At 38.2% G+C, this 15,861-nt stretch overlaps 1 protein-coding gene across 5 annotated transcripts in view; it reads left to right on the top strand.

The window, feature by feature from the left end:
* Positions 1–15,861, top strand: part of LRRC3B (leucine rich repeat containing 3B) — a 103,876-nt gene that overhangs the window by 60,907 nt on the left and 27,108 nt on the right. For 2 of the 5 annotated variants that reach the window (XR_014173637.1, XM_081933730.1), the window contains exon 1: positions 12,360–12,690. The exons of the other annotated variants lie outside the window; for them this stretch is intronic. The gene's annotated coding sequence lies outside the window, so the exon portion shown is untranslated. Of the gene's footprint in view, positions 1–12,359; positions 12,691–15,861 lie in introns of those variants that run through there. 5 annotated transcript variants of the gene reach the window in all.

Raw genomic sequence — 15,861 nt, 5'->3', positions numbered from 1 at the left:
AAACTGCACTACACTGATTTGAATTGTCAGAACATGCTTTGTCAAGCCGTTTTATAATTTAATTTGATGGGGAAAAATCAATTCTAGAATATTGATTTATTTTTTCCTCATGGAAAGCTGGTCAGCATGTAAGGTAGTCCCTATTTAACGTTATTGACTGTTCCAACTGATAAAGAAGCAAGTCATTTTCACTTAAAAAATATCATTTAAACAAAAAAAAAGTGAGTTATTTCAAATGAACACACTGTCTTGTAGATTTGTTTGAAATGCTGTGATAAATCTTCTTTTTCTTTGCTTGTTTTGGTAATTTATAGGATTTGGGGCAAAAGCAAAGAATTAAAGAATATTGAAACCAGTTTCATATTGAGCATGGTCCAACTTATGACTTATTTTATTAAGTCCAAATCTGTTACTTAGTCCCTCTTGGCATGTGGCACATATATTTGCAGTAGCATTGTGTGGTGCTCAAAACTCAGGAAATGAATGAATCTCAATTCATGTTCTATCCATTTCATGGAGAGGGAGCTTTGTGACACATCTGTCTGACAATTTCTACTAACAATTGTGCTAGTGGCTTTATTCCATATGGATTCCTCCAACTTTCAAGAGATATATCACATGGTAGCCTCATATACAACCTGGAATTTAAAGCCCTATCATGAAAATCTTGATAACTTTGAGACCTGTGAGATGAGTCTGTGGCCTTTTCCTGATCTTTCTAAACCCTTTCAGACTCATAAGTCACCCTCAATTGCTGTGTCGTAAAACTATAGTATATGTCCTTAAGTGAATCCAGTCATTCCAATCAACCTGAGAATAACCATGATCCTTCATTCCAAGATTTTTTTAAGTAAAGCTTATACATAAGTCCATATGTTTTATTCCATACTTCTTTGTAAAATGGGTTAATGATTCTCTTATTGTAATTTAAAGAAGAGATTTCAGGGCAAAAGAGAAGGATAAGCAGGGAAAAGAATGAGTCTGTCGGGTTTCTAAAAACAATTGGGCATTATGTCATGTCATATTCTAAGTGTCATAGCTTCACACCATTCTTGATGGTCCTATCATGATGTTGGTCATTACACTGATGTTGTTTCAAGACTTCTAAGGACAGGCATGGCAAAAAAAAAAAGACTTCAAGATCAAAAAAGTGATGAATGTTAATTTTTCCGCTTTCTGCCTTAGACTTCAGCTTTTCTGTTTCTGTTACAGTCACAACTCTAAAGATCAATATTCTTATTAATTAGACATTGTTTTCCTTTTATTCTTTCTCATTAAAAAGAAATAGCTCGTAATTCTCAATTTTCTGTAGTTTAAAAGATAATTTTCTTTTTTCTATGCCCTTATACCTATGCCCTTTCCATAATACAATATTTCACATTACCCTATTATTAATCTTCTAAATCCATGGTTAGAAAATGACCATTACTTATTAACCTTTTGAATGCTTGGTTTTATTAACACATACTTACACAAGAATTCAGTGATCAGCATTCTATGAGACTGAAAAAGATAATACGAAAGAAAATAAAGGAAAAGAATAAAAGAATTCCTATTTACAATATGGTATAGATCAGGAGTGTCAAATTTGATTTCATTGAGGGCTGCATCAGAGTTGTGTTTGACATTGGTGGGTGCAGAGTCGTGGCCAGGGTAGGTGTGGCCAGGATGGGCATGGCCAGCTTGATGTCACTCATGTCGGGGGCACTATGGTGGCCTGGTGGGGCTGAGGGTATCCATTGTCTCCAGTAGAGGAAGGTGAGACCAGGAAGAGTGCCAAATTCTTGCCCTCCAGAGGAGCCTCACCGTCCCTCTCAGACCACACAGGTGACCTCCGGATGGTGACACAGGCTGTCCAGAGCCCTAGGCAGCAGAGGGCAAGTGCCCACCCCATCCCTCGAGCTCCCAGGGCATTGGGATCCCACACTCAACCCTGCTTCCTAGAGGGGGCACCCAGCTGCACTTACCTCCTCAAGGCTACTGCTGCTGTGCTTGCTCTCCTTGGCACATGGTGTGTGCGGGAGGGCAAAGTGTGTGAGTCATAGGGAGGCCTACTCCCTCTCCACAGAAGAAGACCCCCAGTTTTGTAATCAAAGAATCATCAGTGATCGGATGGGAGACCACCAGGAGAGGTCAGGAGGAGGAGACAAGGGGATGGCAAAAAGGCAGCAGAACTGCTGGTGGCCAGGAACTAAGGCATGACTTCCCTTAGACCAGTGCTTCTCAAATAGTGGGGCGCCCCCCCCCAGGGGGGGCGCGAGGCTCCGTAAAGGGGGGCTCGTTCGACCTCGTTACGCTCTGAGCATAACTTCTTCTCCACCTTCCAAACTTCAAAACTCGGCTGCCGAGTCTTCCAGCAGTGGCTGCTCTAGGAGTGCGCTCTATGGTTGTGGGCTGGCTGCTGGACAGAGAGTCTTTTGGATATAGATTCTTCCAGACAGAGAGTCTTCCAGCAGTGGCTGCTCTAGGAGTGCGCTCTATGGTTGTGGGCTGGCTGCTGGACAGAGAGTCTTTTGGATATAGAGTCTTCCAGACAGAGAGTCTTCCAGCAGCCAGCCCACAACCATAAAGCACCCTCCTAGAGCCACTCAGCAGCCGAGTTTTGGAGTTTGGAAGCCAGAGAACTTTGTCCTTGAAAGTGGTAATGTCTTTCTATCAGAGCATATGTAAATATTTGAACAAAACTGAAGGTTCATTCTTTTCCCTTTGTTTTATATCTACAATCCTAAGCGTATTCAAGTTCCACTTTTTAGGCCTTATCAAAACAGTGCTAAACTAACTACGCTTGGACACAAAGCTATTGTAATTCTGCAAAGAGCAATCATCTATAGTTTTCTTTTTTTATTCTCTTATATGTTAATAAGGATACAGTGTTATGCAGAGGTGTACTTATAACAATTTTATAGACAAATGATAGTATTTACAGTCGCGCGGGGCGCGCAAAATGTTTTCTTCTTCCTAGGGGGGGCATGACAGAAAATAATTGAGAAGCACTGCCTTAGACTCTTCCCTTCCTCCCATTATAATCTTCCTTTCCTCTGGAGCCTGGGGAGGGCAAAAAAAGCATGCAAAAATGGGGTGGTCGCGCCTGTAGTGCACGCATGCGCTCTGGGGGGTCACGCATTGCATTATGGGTGTGGCAAACCTACACACAACCCCCCTGCACTCCCCCCACTTATGGCACGCGAGCCAAAAAAGGTTCGCCATCGCTGTCATATAGGATATGATTTTTCAGGAGATTTTGCCGAATGGGAATGCAAGTGAAAAGAACAAACCACTGCTACCATGTTTCCCTAAAATAAGACAGGCTCTTATTTTCTTTTGACCCCCAAAATATGTGCTTGGCCTTATTTTCGGGGAGGTCTTATTATTTTTGAGATGTAGGAGGCGGTGAGCATGGTAACCTCATGGCTGCTGCTGTGCTGCAATATTTTCAGGGAGAGCTTATTTTTGGGGGGACGCTTATTAGCACATGGAGCCGAAAACCCGATTGGGCTTATTATCTGGGGAAGTCTTATTTTCAGTGAAACAGGGTACGACCAAGCATAGAATCTTTTAAAAATTAATAAAATGAATTGTCAGATACGTAAATGTTTAGTATAGATACATTATTTCATAATAACTCTGTAAAAATCAGAAAAGAATATGTCTGTTATATAGAGAAGAAAATACTATCTGAATTAGGAAATAGAAATTACAACTTCCGCCTTTTTTGATTGAAAGAACTGGTGGGATTATATGAACTGCTTAGTGGAATTAAGTCCTCGACTTTCCTTCCAAATGAGCAAGATAGTCAGGTTCAGAAACCTGCTTGAATGGGTGACAATTATGCAGATTCAAGCAAGCCCAACAGAAATAACATAATAATCATCCTCATGATATTTTGATGAAATAGTACCTTTACATTTTTAACCACTTCTTCTATAGCACCTCTATTTCTTCTGCTAGCTAGTGAGACCATGTTTCTTGAACAATTTTTGCCACCAGAATGAACTAGGTTTCTTAGGCAGCGGGTATTAATGTGCTGCTTGCTGGATATATGTCCCTCTGGAATTTACACCTTTTTCACTATGCTGACTTATTATCAACAGACTTCCTCAGCCTAATTACAATGAAGCTTTTTCTTGTATTTCCTATATAGCAGCTCTGATATCTGCTTCTCATTCATTATTCTTTCCAAATAATCTTACTACATTAAACATGTGCTAATTAGGATAAGTTAGCAGTGCTATAAAGTGTATAGTTTTACCCTTAGTCTCCTTTATTTGTGGATTCATCTGGGTTTCACAAGAATGAAGAGGGAAAAAAGAAGGCTGTTTAGATGATTCACTGCTTAGGGAGGATTTGTCTGCCACTGTTTGTTATCAGTTCTTTTTAACCCAGGTGATAAAATCTATCCCATCTAGGTTTTATCTCCAGAATCTCACATTTTCACTGGATTCTCTATTATAATTTAATGTCACTAAGCAATATGTAGTGAATATGAGGTTTATATGACAATAAACAGAAAAAGACAAGAACTGGTATGTCTAAAACAGAAGGGATGAACTTTATTTTTATTTTCCTCTTGCATTCTGTGGTCTATAAGTGATCACGTTCCTGATAGTGAAGGGCCCAAACTGGAGCTCAGTGTAGCCAAAACTATACTTGGGATGGCCATGTGATTTCTTTTTAAAATCTCCTTTTATTTCTATTCTCCCCTTCTACTTTTTCTCTTCATGCAAAGGGAGTGGGCTATGTATTCACAGAAGAATGGTTTTCCACAGTGGAACAGCACCAGTTTAGCAAAAGGCAAATTGGGGGTGAACGTTGTTTCCTGTGACCTCGTTCTATTACCCTCTTTTTTTCTCTTGACGGGGGATCCTATATCCAAAGAAAACACTGGGTTACAGCTACCCTCCCTTCCCAATACTATTACCTAGACCAGTGGTGGGCAACCTTTTTTTTCAACTGAGCCAAATCTCGCCAAAACCACGATTGAAATTTACTTTGAGAGCCACATTTTTAAAACCGAAAATACATAGGATGGTACACTGTTTTTAGTTTCAATAAGTTTTTATTGAGAATATTCTGCATGCAAGTATCCACATAGGTCGGGAGGATACAAATAACACAACTAATAAAACAAAAACTTTAGAACGATATTATTTATCGATAATGTTAAATTCCGTAAAATTTTCCTTACAATGTAGAGAAAATTACATCCTGACATTGACTGACAAAGTCACAACCACTAATGTGAACATTGGCCTTGCATTTCCTTGGATAGTTTGAGTAAGTCAGGTTTGTATGTTGTTGTTTTTAATTTCATCTCTCTCTCCCACTTTCTTTCTTTTTTTTCTTTTTCTTTCTCTCTCTCTCTCTGGCTCTTTGTCTCTCTCTCCCTCCCTCCCCCATCTCTGTCACTCTGTGTGTGTGTCTGTCTGTCTGTCTCTCACTCACTCTGTGTGTGTGTGTCTGTCTGTCTCTGTCTCTCTCCCCTCCCTTCCCCTCTCTCTGTCACTCTGTGTATGTGGGTGTGTCTGTCTCTCACTCATTCACTTAATCACTCACTCTGTCTGTGTCTCTCTGTCTGTCTATCTTTCTCTCCCTCCCTCCCCCTCTCTGTCTCTCTCTGTCTCTGTGTGGGTGTGTGTCTGTCTGTCAGTCTCTCTCTGATTCCCACCCTCACTCCCTCTCTCTGTTCCTCTCTCTGTCTGTCTTTCTCACTCACACACACACACACACACACACTGTGGTCACCTTGTTGAGTGTTCCAATCACATTTGAAACACTCAACAACTGGCCTGCATTTATGGTATTTTGCAGCATTCTGCAGTCATAGGACCAAAATTGGTTGTCACTCGCCCGGGCTTTTGCAGAAGCTTCCCTCCGAAGCCCGAGAGGAGGGAGGGGAGCGGGCACCCGGCACACAGAAGAGCCGCATTAAAGGGTGTAAAGAGCCGTATGTGGCTCCCGAGCCGCGGGTTGCCCACCACTGACCTAGACTATCTGTAGGTGCTGTTCAGGCCCAGGGGCAATCTTAGAAGTAAAAATGATGCTGGAGGCTGGTATTTTGCTTTCCAGCATGCCAGATTCTCATTTTAATTCAAAAGTTGAATTAAGAATAAACTTAAATAAAGCATTAAGTGGGCGGTGAGCCTAGTGAGTGATTCAGGAAATTCACTTGGTTCCCAAATATTAAAATTGTTTATTGGCAAATGGAAAAAATGTTGATAGGCAGCTAGAGAAAGAATATATTTAATTGTAACTATGTATAGATGTAAATAAATCATTTCCCTCCCCAAGCATAGATATGCTACAAGTTAGTGGGAGATTCGCAATTTGTTACTGAGAGCAGAATTGCATGCTCAAGCAGAAAAAGCTTTCAGACATGCCCTGAATTAAAAGACAATTGGAGTATCTCTTTACTCCAATTTAAGTCCCTTTAAGTCCAGGAACATATTGCAAAGATTTCCATTCTGTTTTGCCACAAAATTATTGTTTGATTTCTTTTTCTTCTTTAATTTTTGCCATTTTTGCAATTGCATTTATTTTTCAGAAGCTAGACATATAATGTGTTTATATAGCAAACATATGGACCATAACACCAAAGGGAACGGAATTCTATATATAAAACCTATAGTAGAGTTGATAAAACTATATATGACAATCTCAGGGAAAAAAGACAGTTGATAATGAGAAAAAAGGCTGATTTAAAAAAGCAAAAGCTACTTTTTTAAATCTCTCTCTTCCATATAAGTTAAGCAATGGTATGGAAAATTGTAACTTCTTCTTAGGGCAACATCATCTAAATTTGTTAATGGCAAAATGGAAGCTAATTCAATGCTGCCAGGTTTATAATAAATTTGAGCTCCTATTTAGAGGTAGTCCTTGACTTACAACTATATTTGAGCCCAAATTTTATGTTGCTAAGTGAGACAATTGTTAACTGAGTTTTCCCCATTTTTCAACCTTTCTTGCTACTCTTGTTAAGTGAATCACTGAAACTGTTAAGTTAGTAATATGATTATTAAGTAAATCTGGCTTTGTCAGAAAATCACAAAAGATTATCACATGACCCCTGGACATTGCAAGTATATAAATATGAACCAGTTTTCAAGCATGTGAAGTTTTATCACATAACCATAGTGATGATGCAATGGTCATAAGTGTGAAAAATGGTGAAAGGTCGCTTTTCAGTGGTGGTGTAACTTCAGAGAGTCGCTAAATAAATGATTTTAAGTCAAGTACCACCTATTTTTCCCTTTTTCTACAAAAATGAAGATTAGGTAGAAGTAATCACGTAGCAAATATTAGGAGAGTAGTGTCTGCAGAATCTAACAAATTTTATCAGAATGTCAAAACAAGCATTGCAGCTTAGCTCCACTTCTTACTACTGCTCAACAGTAGTAACTGTGAAAGGGATCTTGGAGTCCTAGTGGACAACCATTTAAATATGAGCCAGCAGTGTGCAGCAGCTGCCAAAAAAGCCAACACAGTCCTAGGCTGCATAAACAGAGGGATAGAATCAAGATCACATGAAGTATTCATACCACTTTATAATGCCTTGGTAAGGCCACACTTGGAATACTGCATTCAGTTCTGGTCGCCACGATGTAGAAAAGATGAGGAGACTTTAGAAAGAGTGCAGAGAAGAGCAACAAAGATGATTAGGGGACTGGAGACTAAAACGTGTGAAGAACGATTGCAGGAACTGGGTATGTCTAGTTTAATAGAAAGAAGGACTAGGGGAGACATGATAGCAGTGTTCCAATATCTCAGGGTTTGCCACAAAGAAGAGGGAGTCAAACTATTCTCCAAGGCACCTGAGGGTAGAACAAGAAGCATGGGTGGAAACTATAATCAAGGAGAGAAGCAACTTAAAACTGAGGATAAATTTCCTGACAGTTAGAACAATTAATCAGTGGAACAGCTTGCCTCCAGAAGTTGTGAATGCCCCAACACTGGAAGTCTTTAAGAAGATGTTGGATAGCCATTTGTCTGAAACGGTATAGGGTTTCCTGCCTAGGCAGGGGGTTGGACTAGAAGACCTCCAAGGTCCCTTCCAACTCTGCTATTGTATTATATTGTATTACATATGTGTATGCAATGTCACAAAAGAAGGAAGGAAACTGATATCAAAACTGATTTCATCACTTGTTCCCCTTGCACTCTCATAGATGCCCACATAGCCTAGGAAAGGTGAGTGGACTCCACAATTCAATTGAGTTAGGAGTTGATTATTGGGCTGAAGTAGACTTTTTTATTTTTATAAATTGAATTCTAACAATGCATGCCACATAGAACGGCTAGTAGAATTGTAGGGCATTGTTGCCAAATCATTGTGCTTTCATTGTCTTTTTCTCCCTTGTTCACTTTTTACGGGCATTAGAATCTATGTTTTGGGGGGGGGGGGGCAGGACAGCATTTATGATTATGTTTATCTTGCTGCAAGGTTTCTAAATATAAACTGACTTTGTATATGTTTTCATTCTATGTTGCTTTATTTTTAAAGAAAAATACATCATCCCGAATTTGATATTTTGATATAATATATAATATTTTTCTGTTGTGGGGTTTTAAGAGTTAAATTTTCAAGATAAATTTTAAAAGCCACTGTTCACACACATCTTTCAGACATATAGTTTTTAGGATTTTTTTCTTCCCAGTATTTTGATAAAAGGAATGACAAATGTAAGTTGATTTTATTTGAGATAAGCATTGTGCTAGGAATAGATTCTTCAAGTGGAAGCTTAATTTGATGTTCCAAGCAGAATGCTTTTATAGTCCTAATGCTGCAGAGGGAAATACTTTTAAGTCACAAAATCACAAAAAGGTTTTTTTTAATTATTGCTACTGACTTATTAATTTCCAAATGACCTATACCTTTTCTGTCCTAACTTTTGGTTTATTAATTTAAACATTGAAGGTGTGGAGCCATACATAACTTATAAAGATTATCAGCTACATTTATGTGTAATCATCGGTTATTGATTCAAGCAAGTAGACAGTTTGCTCATAGGTTGATAGCCCTGTCTCACCAGAATCTCTGCAGATTTTTAACAGGTTGTGGCACAAGAGAAACTGAATAACTTCTCAAGATGCTTAAATGAAATAATTTTAGGTCATTATGTCTTGCAGTCATGATAAACTATATCAGTGTCTTTCAAACCTGGCAACTAAAAGATGTATGGAGCTGAAATCCCAGAATTGGTCTACTCATTTTAAGTTGTCATGTTTGAAAAACTGATAAATATAGTTATTAATGTCTCTACCAATTCAGTTTTTCAGTGAATAACATTGAGAAAGACAGATTAATGAGTGTGATATAAACCTTGCAAAACCTAAAGAGCTGTGGCAATGTTTTTAAAATCTTTTTGTGACTGTTATTTTGAAGATCTTAAATAATTTAATTATGAATGTTTATTATTTACAGTATATTTCCTCAATAAGACTACACACTATTTATTTTTATTGGATGGTAGACAGGCAGACAGGCACAGTGTTTTATTGTTTACTTCCTTGCCACGCTTAAGGATGTGCATGATTCTGTGTCTCTTAGAGATTTACCCAATCAGTTCTTCTGTAAGTGCAATAAAATAATTTATGATTCAAGAGGTATAAAAGCAAACTCAAATGCCTTTTGAACACGAAGTGAACACATCAGTTGACAAGTGCTGATTAATTTACACGTACGATATAATTAAGGAAATTTTAAGTCTAATACAGAGCAATGTATTTGATGTTCGTGAAGTCATCGTATAATTAAAGCTTTAAATATTCATGTGGGCTCTACTTACCATTTCATATTTCTGTAACTATTAGAGTTAATTGTTTATGACATGAGATTATTAACTGTTTTCTTTCCAGAGCCTTCATAAAAACTTAAAGCCAATCTGAAATTTAAAAACAATAGAACGTTTTCAGGGGGAAAAAATGGGCTCCAAGAGCTACATTTTACTTATTGGGGCAACTTACAACAAGATAAAAATATGTATGTATATGTGTACAGTATGTATGTTAATATATAGAGTGGTTGTTTTTAATAAATATATATTGGGAAACTTACAATAAGATAGAAATATACACATACTAAAAACAGTAATGATTTAAAAGTTTTAAAAAATTGTAAGGCAGCAGTGACATCTTAACAGCAATAGCGGAGCCACTTCAAGATCTCACCATTCCTGTGACTCCCAGGTCTATTAGCCTGATAGCATATCCAGATCTTAAGAGACTTCTGGAAAACAAATAGGGATGATGCCAACCTCATTTTGGGAGAGAGAACGTTTCTTAAAATGGGCACCACAGAAAAGCAGGTTCACCTCCTGGGATCTGCTAAGTGTAGTTCAGTAGCAAACAGAATCCGTAGCATGCACTTTCTGATAGATCTGACGAAGTGAGCAAATATAATCAGTGAAAGGCATTTCCTCAACTAACCTAACCCTATGACATGAAGGACTTTAAAGGTTAAAATCAGCATCTTGAATTGGACCTGGAAACAAAACTGGCAATCAGTGCAGCTTGTAGAGCAGAAATGTAACTTGTTCTTCTGTATAAGCACACATATCTTTTGCAGTATATCTGAAGTTTCCAGATACTCTTCAAGGGTAGCCCCTGTACAGCTCATTACAGAAATCCAGCCGAGTGGTGCCTAGGGCATAGTGAGTTTGAGAAGAACCTTCTGATCTATGAATGGGTGAAACTGGTACAATTATTTCTATGTGTGCTAAGATCCTTCTATTCAAAACTGCCACTTGCTCTTGAACCGGAGTTGTGAGTTCAGGAGGACCCTGAACTGCACACTGGATCTGTCTGGAACAGTGCAACCCCAATCAGCAATAAAGATAGTATTAGAACTGGCAGTCCTTGAAACCCAAAACCATTCCAATCTTGTCAGGAATTAGAGCAAGCCTGTTGATCCCCATCCAGACCCTCACAGCCTCCAGACACCAGGATAATACATCCATGACTTTGCTTAATTTGCTAGAGACAGAAATATATATTTTGGATATAATCAGCATATTCATCTGATGACAGATCAGCTCGCCCAGCAGCCTCATGCAGATGTTGAATAGGAGTGGAGAGAGTACCAAATACTGCAGTACCTACACAGCAAAGTCTGAGAGTGGGATCTCTCCTCCCCAATCACTACCAGTTAAAATCAAGTTCAGAAAAATATGAACCAACATAACAAAGTGCCGCACACCCTCAATCATAATACAAGACCAATGATATAAAAAATTCAGAGTGCTTAAGTAGGATAAGGATTGATGCATAACCTCCATCCTGCTCTTGCATGAGATTATTCCAAAATGCAACCAATATTGTTTCCATCTGTTCTGACTCAATTCATGAAAGCAGGTGCAGGCACCAATAAAGTATTTTATTGTACTGCTAAACCAAGACAGACAGCACTTCAGGAGTGTTGGTAAACTTCCACTCTACTTCCCCCCCCCAAACAAAACTACCCACAGTCGGTGTAACACAATTCCACCAGCTGTGTCCAATAGTCACCAGAACCAAGCCCCCAAATAGGAAGAAAGGTGAAATCCACAAACTTGGTGCAGAGGCTTCAAAACAAGGTTCATCCAGAGTCAGAGCCTACAAAGCAGGGTTTGCAAATCCAGAGGCTGAGACAAGAGTTGAAATCCAGAAGTCAAGGTTTCCAAAACTCAGGGGACTGAGTGCTGAAACTAACGATTGTTCCCAATGAAAGCACCTGCCCATGGCCTTTGGTTAAATCACTCCAACCACTTGTTCCTGCTGATGAGGATGGAGCAGCTTCCTCTCAAGCAGCCTCACAGACCTCCTCTGAGATCTTCACTCTGAGCCACTCTGTGTACCTCCGATTGTGTTGAGGAGGCAGCTGTTCCTTGCCAAAGGGCATCTATTGTCTCTCATTACTGCTTCCTGTTTGCAGCCGATCCTCTCCTGTGTTCATGAAAGCATGCAGCTCCTTGTCCTGTCTACTTTCCCCAATGCCAGGAGCTTAGGACAGCATCATCCTCAGCTCCTGAACTCTCTGAACATTCCAGGGAAGACATACCATCCCCACATGGTACTGGTTCCAACTCCCCCTCTTTCCCTCAGCTGGATTCCAATGGGGCTGTGATACCGTCCAAAATCCAGTCTATATTCTGACTGAAAGGAATCCCGATAAATATCTTCATCCAAAGTTGTCTGAAACTGCTGCACAGTCACCTTTCCAGTCACCTTTCCCAGAAATGATTAGATATGGGATAAAAATTGTTTAATACATTGGGGCCCAAAGACGGCTTCATGAGGAGAAGTGAACCAAGTCTTTAAGAGGTAAAGGAACATCACTTGAATAATTCACTACTGCTAGAAGCCACTCATGCTAGTTCCCCAGGCAGCTTTAACAAGTCAGGAGAGGCAAGGTGATTAAACTCACAGTTCTAAGGATTCCCCATTTCCTCAGGGCCCAGAGGTTCCTCTGTTCCTCAGGTAACTGAACAAAACTGATCCTCAGGCATCTCCTCTGTTCCTGCAACAAGACTGGCATTCAGTTTCAAGTTAATTTGTATAACTTTGTCCAACAGATTCTGAACAAATTCTTCCTACAGGAGATTCTACCAGCCCCCTCTACCCAAGAAGGCATGTATCACCCAGAACAGGGCTGCGGGATTTTGCAGACACAACAGGGGCAGAGAAATAATAGTACTTCACTATCCTTACTGCCACAAGGTAGGCCTTAATAGTAGTTCTAATCTGGATTCAATCAAGTTCATCCTTTGTTGAGAGTCAGCAATGGCCTAGATGTCTGTTCTCTTATTTCATCTCAACTCCTTCATGAACTACAGGGAGTGACAGGATCAACAAAAGGGAAAAAGTCACATGGGCACAATCTGATCTAGAGCCTCAGCCAGCTCCCTATTCCAAATAGTAATAGTAATGAAGACCATGAAGCAGACCAGAGAATAGCCCCCAGCTTCCTCTGAAACTCACTAGGATCCATTAGTCACCAGGAGAGAAGCAATCTAATTTAAGCTTTAAAAAATCATGTAGGCTCTACACTTTATATTCGTGTTAATTGTTCATGACATTAGATTATTAATGTTTTCTTCCCATAGTCTTTGTAGAAGCGGAAACCCAGTTTAAAATTTAAAAATAAAATAAAGGTGTTTTTTTTTAAAAAAAATCTGGACCCTTAAGACCTCAAATAAAATGCCAAAATTTATTGTATTAAATAATGACTGTGTTCTCTCATTTGGAAGTAAGACTTCATGATTAATTGTGACATCTCTTTTATTCATTTAATTAGTGATCGCTTAAACTTCTTGCTACCTGCCTAATTTACTGTTCATTTTTCAAAAACATTTTCTCCATTGATTAATGTTTTGTCCTTCATGGTGTTATGGTCAGTTACTAGGAACTGATGAGCTTGGGACTTTGAAAAAAATCTATTCAGACACTACGATTTATTCACCTCTAACTCAGAATACCTGCCCACCTACCAGTTCAAAACCATGCAAATAGGAGTAGATTAAAAGGTACTACTTCAGTGGGAAGATAACAGTATTCCATGCATCTTGGCATATAGTCATGCAGGCCACATGACCACAGAAGTATCTTCGGACAATGCTGGTTTCCTCGGCCAAAAAATGGAGATGAGCTCTTCCCCCTAGAGTCAGATACGAGTGGACAGGGGAACTTTTACTTACCTTTAACCTAGAATATTACAAATAATATCACATTGATGTAATAAGAGCCATTTTATATATTTAAGAACAGTATTCTAAATTCAAGACAATATGATAGCACAAGTTTTTCTGGACTGTAGCATTTTGAACTGCAGGTGGTGGGTCACAGTTTTACTGTTCTCTGTAAGTCAGTGAGGTCCATCAAAGCCTTTCTTAACAAATCACAGAGAGTAGTGTAGTTAGTACCGACCTGTTTTTGTGATTAGTATTGAACAGCATATCAGTTCTTATGCTTAATTATGTATATAAAGAAAAATGCACCCACATCATATTCAAGATACTGTACATGAAATATGGGATACGTGTGAGTGGTAAGATTTACAATCCCTCTTTCTTTCAGGAATTTAAGGCAATGCACCCAGTCCATCCCCCCAGTTTTCTCCCAACAACTATTTCCAAGCTAGGCTGACTGAGAGAAAATGACCAGTTCATGGCCCCAATGAGCTTCCATGGTTGAAGGTAGACTGGGAACATAGGGCTTCTTAATTTTAGTCCAGCATCTTAACCATCCTATCATATAGACTACAAAGAAGAAGCATCTATTTGTGGAAGCTCCATTTCCATCATTGGTAAGGTGACCAACTTTTTTACAATGAAAAGAAGGACAAAACATGTTCTATTGTCCAAAATGCTAAGGTGACCAACTTTTTTACAATGAAAAGGAGGACAGATAAATTGGGAAAAATATATTGTAAATAAAAGAAATATTTTATTCATTGCAACAATAATACACTAAAATATGATATATGCATAATGAAAACATTTGCAACATTTTATATTGTAATTATGCTTACATGCCTGTTAATTATTATTTAAATGAGTACTTTTCCATTGAATTAATATTTTTTGTCAATGTATCATCTTCTAACAATATATTGGAAACATCTGAACAAGAAATATCCTTCATATTGAATTTTACGGCAAGTGCTGCAGCTAGAGTATCAACATTCAATCTCGATTTCTCACTTGTCGAAAAATCATTGGCAATTGAAAAAAACTCTTTCAACTGCTGCATTAGTTCCAGGGCAGCACAACGTAAATTGAACAAGTATAAATAAATGTTCACATGGAATATGTTCATTTTTGAAATGGCTGAAAATCTCCACCCATCTTTTATCAATTTCAACATGTTGATTTTCCCATTGTATTAATTTTTCAGAATTTAAATATACATTCAGTCTTCTAATTTCTTCAAAGAGACAATTGTCGTCTATTTTAATGTCTAGCATTTCTTTAGATAAAAATTCAACACAAGATTCAATATCTGTTCAATATACTTGCGATGAAGTAAAAAAAACACTATTAAAAACTGTTTAATAAAATATGTCACATAACGCGCAACAGATTAGCCTTCAAATATCGAAAAGGAGGACATGTAGGAGGACACTTTTCAAGGGAGGACAGTACTTACAAAAGAAGGACTGTCCTCCCTAAAGGAGGACGGTTGGTCACCTTATCATTGGAAAAGTACCATTTCAGGGTCTTGGTTCTATTGATGTTTACCACTGCAAAAGTTTACAAATTACTGTTCTCTTAAGAAACTTTTGAAACATAGAAGATGAAATATTGACAGTTTCCAAAGGGTAAATTTATATCAGACCCTGTTTCTTGCTTATCTCTCAAAATTATTATAAGAACAAAACAAACCATGGGTGACAAATAGCACAGAATACAAATGTGCTGAATGAAGTTACACATGAAGAAAGGAATACATTTATTTTCATATATAGACATTTTGGGCCTGAAAATCCCTTCAATAAACTTTCTAACCTCTTGTCTATATCTGCTTTGTAGTTTACAGAATAGAAGAAAACTGATTGAGAGGTGCTGATTTGAACTATATCATGGTTATGGTACTTTCTGTATCTTAGCATATTATTTGACATGGACAGGCAACATTCGATTAGTAAAATCACTATTAAAATGTTTTCATCACCAACTAAATATTTGCATTAGCTAATTTAAATTCAAAATATTTATTACAGTCAAAAACCAATGAAAAAAATAGATAATTTATAACTCATATTAAATTTCAGCATATTGTAAAATATTGTCCTTTAAGTCTTTAATTATTAGAATGAATTCCAAAAAAGTGCTGGAAGTCAAGTAGAACAGTAAGACCATTAAATTTATTGATATATAGTGATTTCCTTTT

Source organism: Natrix helvetica (assembly GCF_964273705.1).
Source record: "Natrix helvetica genome assembly, chromosome: Z".
Classification (NCBI taxonomy): Eukaryota; Metazoa; Chordata; class Lepidosauria; order Squamata; family Natricidae; genus Natrix; species Natrix helvetica.
The sequence above is the reverse complement of the archived record's forward strand: the minus strand, read 5'-3'. Positions and strand labels throughout refer to the sequence as shown.